General features: G+C 51.0%; 1 pseudogene; it reads left to right on the top strand.

The window, feature by feature from the left end:
* The first annotated feature begins 1,673 nt into the window (after window positions 1–1,673).
* On the top strand, window positions 1,674–2,862 carry LOC147965122 (uncharacterized; annotated as a pseudogene).
* Window positions 2,863–4,378: the final 1,516 nt, after the last annotated feature.

Raw genomic sequence — 4,378 nt, 5'->3', positions numbered from 1 at the left:
ACCCCTAGTTGCGAGTCGATTGTCTAGATGCAACTGGGGACCCTCGACAAACACACACACTCCTAGTTGTGAGTCGATGATCGACATGCAACTGGGGACTCGACAAACACAGACACACCCTTAGTTGCGAGTCGATGATCGGCTTGCAACCGGGCCCCTGGAAAAACACACATGCCCCTAGTTGCGAGTTGCTAGTCGGCTTACAACCGGGGAGCCTCAACAAATAAAAACACACTCCCCCTAGTCACGAGTCGATGCTCGGCTTGCAACTGGGGACTCTCGACACACACACACACACACGCACACGCACCTTAGTTGTGAGTCAATGATCGACATGCAACTGGGGACTCTCGACAAACACACACACTCCTAGTGGCGAGTCGATGGTCGGCTTGCAACTGGGAACCCTTGACAAACACACACCCCTAGTTGTGACTTGATGGTCGGCTTGCAACTGGGTGCCCCGACAAACACACACACCCCTAGTTGCGAGTCGATGGTCGGCATGCAACTGGGGATCGGACCCTCGACAAAACACGCGCAAACCTTAGTTGCGAGTCGTTGGTTGACATGCAATTGAGGGCACCGACACTAGTTGCGAGTCGATGGTCAACATGCAACTAGGGGCACCGACAAACACACTCACCTCCTAGTTGTGAGTCGATGGTCAGCTTGCAACTGGGGGCCCTGAGAAAACACACCCCCACTATTTGCGAGTCGATGGTCGGTTTGGAGTGGGGACCCCGACAAACACACACAAACGAACTAGGGGGCGTACAAAAACAAACTAGGAGGTGTGTTCAGAGGTACTTAAGACCGCCTCCATTGTACACTTCTCATCCTGCTCGGAAGGAGTGGACATCTAAAACTCTTATAGACTAAAAAAACTTATAAAATAAGTTGAATCTGGAGTAGACTATACTGAAAGTTCAGGTTGCTATGATATAACTGAAACAGAGTTCATTTCAAAAAAGGTTCAGCACCAGATGAGTTTATCCACCTAGTTACCATCTGTTTCACTTACCTTATCACATAAATTTTCTCTAGTGCTCATAGATCAGAAAATACTCTTGTTAGATTTTGAAATCACATATCTTCAAACAAGAAAAGATTTTAACAGAAAATCTATAAAAATATGAAAAACAAAAGCTATACATTCGGGCCTGCTACTACTATACTTTCTGTTAGAGTTATAATATAAGTCATGTACCCCTTTGTATTTATCCCGTTGTATAAGGGGTTTCCTGCATATGTTTCACACCTGTACATGTATATATATATTGGCCTATGGCCTCATGGGAATACAAGTTGCTTATTCCTAACATGGTATTAGAGCTAGGTCAATTTTTTGCATGCTGCAACTCGTGCATTTGATCCGTCTGTTCGATCGAAGCAATCGATCTCTAACCCCACTCGATCTCCTCTCCGTCTGCTCAATCGAAGCAGGAGGCTCGTCCCGCAGGCGCCCCCGATCTCCTCTCCAGCCGGCCGCTCGCAGGGCTCCCGCTGCCGGCCCGTCCCGATCGGAGTCGCCCCGCCGCCCGTCAGATCGGCCTAGGGGGCTCGTCCCGCAGGCGCCCAGCGCCTCCAGTCGCCAGCGCCTCCCGCTGCTCCAGTCGCTAGCGCCTCCCGCTGCCGGCCCGTCCCGATCCGATCGCCCCGATCTTCCGCTCGATGCTGCTCCCGTCCCCAGCCAGCGCCTGATCCCGATCTGGTCTCTCTCGTCGGATCTAAAAAAAATGTCTGCTGCATCGGGCTATGTTGCTGTCCCTCGCTGTCCGGTGATCTTTGATGGTACTAACTACACCGAGTTCACTGGCTTTATGCGCATTCACATGCGTGGCATCCGTCTCTGGGGTGTTCTTTCTGGCGAGGTCTGCTGTCCGCCACGTCCAGTTCCTCCGGTGGCCCCTACTCCGCCAACTCCATCGGTTCTTCCTACGGATGCTAATCAGGTCGCCAAGGATGCGGCTAAGCTTGCTGATGAGGCTGCTGATCGTGCTTATGATGAGAGGGTTTTGGCTTATGAGGAGGCTCTTCAGACGTATCATGGTGCTCTGTCTGTTTACACCCAGTGGCTTGATGATGATGCTCGTGCTGCAGCTGTTCTCACTGCTAGTGTTCTGCCTCAGTTTGCTTCTGAATTTCTGGGTCTTCCTACTGTCTTTGAGATGTGGACCCGTCTTCGTGAGCGCTATCAGCCCTCTGGTGATGCCTTATACCTCTCTGTGATCCGTCAGGAGCATGCTCTTCAGCAGGGTGACTCTACTGTTGATGACTTCTATGCACAGAGTTCTGCTATCTGGCGCCAGCTTGATTCTCTCCGTAGTGCTGGGTGTCGTACCTGCCCCTGTTGCCAGGCTATCCAGGCCAATTTGGAGTTTCATCGCGTCTATGAGTTCCTGTCTCAGCTCCGTAAGGAGTTTGAGCCCCGACGTGCTCAGTTGTTTGCTCGTGGCCGTATTTCTCTCATGGAGGCGCTTTCTGAGATTCGTGCTGAGGAGACTCGCTTACGTGGTGCTGGTTTGCTGGAGGTTCCCTCTGTGCTCGCTACTCGTGCTCCTACGCCACCTGCTGCACCGACCCCTTCTCGTTCGAGTGCTCCGCCGCTCTTGCCCACTCCTTCTGGAGGCTCAGGTCGCCCCCGTCCACATTGCGCCTATTGCAACAATGATGGTCATCTTGAGTCTCAGTGCTACACGAAGAAGAAACACCTGCGCAAGGCTCGATCATCATCTTCAGGGACTTCGTCATCTACCTCGACAGCTTCAGCCATTGCTTTGACTGAGCAGGATATTCTGAGACTTAAGCGTTTGCTCGCGGCTTCAGGTTCTTCCTCGACGGGTACTGCCGGTTCTGTGACTGATGCTTCCCGCACTGAGCAATCACCCTCTACACAGTCAGGTACATCCCCATGGGTTCTGGACTCTAGAGCTTCTTTTCATATGTCTTCTCGTTCTTCCACTTTGTCCTCTCTTCGATCACTGGATTCTCCTGTTCATGTCTTCACTGCTGACGGTACTCCACTTTCTGTTGCTAGTAGAGGCAATCTTACTACTCCTTATTCTGTTCCTGATGTTGCTCATGTTCCTCGACTTACCATGAATTTGTTTTCTGCTGGTCAACTTACGGATTCTGGTTGTCGCGTCATCCTTGACGTTGACTCTTGTTCTGTCCAGGACCGTCACACGCACACTCTGGTTGGGGCTGGCCCTTGCCGCCGTGATTCTCAGGGTCTTTGGGAGTTGGACTGGCTTCATGTTCCTTCCGCTGCCACCACCATTGCCAGTTCTTCCGCTTCTGTCGCCTCCGTTACTGGTTCCTTCCAGCAGTGGCATCATCGACTTGGTCATCTGTGTGGTTCTCGGTTGTCTTCTTTAGTTCGTCGAGGTCTTCTGGGGTCTGTCTCAGGAGATGTCTCTTTAGAGTGTCAGGGTTGTCGTCTTGGCAAGCAGATTCAGTTACCATATTCACATAGTGAGTCAGTGTCCAAGCGTCCTTTCGATTTAGTCCATTCTGATGTATGGGGTCCGGCCCCTTTCGCTTCGAAAGGTGGTCATAAATACTATATTATTTTCATAGATGATTTCTCTCGTTACACATGGCTTTATTTCATGACCTCGTTCTGAGGTGTTGTCTATTTATAAGCGTTTTGCTGCCATGGTTCATACTCAGTTCTCTTCACCCATTCGTGTTTTTCGTGCTGACTCCGCTGGCGAGTATATCTCTAAGATGTTGCGTGGTGTTCTTGCTGAGCACGGGACTCTCTCTCAATTCTCTTGTCCTGGTGCTCATGCTCAGAATGGTGTGGCTGAGCGAAAGCATCGACATCTTCTTGAGACGGCTCATGCATTGATGATTGCTGCCTCTCTCCCGCCTCATTTTGGGCTGAGGCCGTCTCCACATCCACCTATCTTATCAATATACAGCCTTCCGCTGCTCTACAGGGTGGTGTTCCTTTCGAGCGACTTTTTGATCGTTCTCCCGATTATTCGATGCTTCGCTCGTTTGGTTGTGTTTGCTATGTTCTTCTTGCCCCTCGCGAACGCACCAAACTGACCGCTCAGTCTGTTGAGTGTGTCTTCTTAGGCTACAGTGATGAGCATAAGGGCTATTGTTGTTGGGATCCTATTGGTCGTCGGATGCGTATCTCTCGCGATGTGACTTTTGAAGAGTCTCGTCCCTTCTACCCACGCCCATCTTCCTCGACTTTTTCAGTGCAGGATATCTCTTTCCTCACTTTTCCTGACTCACATATCACCCCCGTTGAGACTGTACCTCTTCGTTCCACTTCCTCTCCTTCTCCACATCTAGTTGATTTGTAGCCACCATCCTCCCCGGTCTCCTCGCCTAGCATGTCACCGGGTTCTCCACCTTC

This window comes from Triticum urartu, chromosome 6A, assembly GCF_056163025.1.
Source record: "Triticum urartu cultivar PI428250 chromosome 6A, HENAU_Tu73, whole genome shotgun sequence".
In the NCBI taxonomy this organism is placed as follows: domain Eukaryota; kingdom Viridiplantae; phylum Streptophyta; class Magnoliopsida; order Poales; family Poaceae; genus Triticum; species Triticum urartu.
This window is presented reverse-complemented; position numbering and strand designations above follow the sequence as displayed.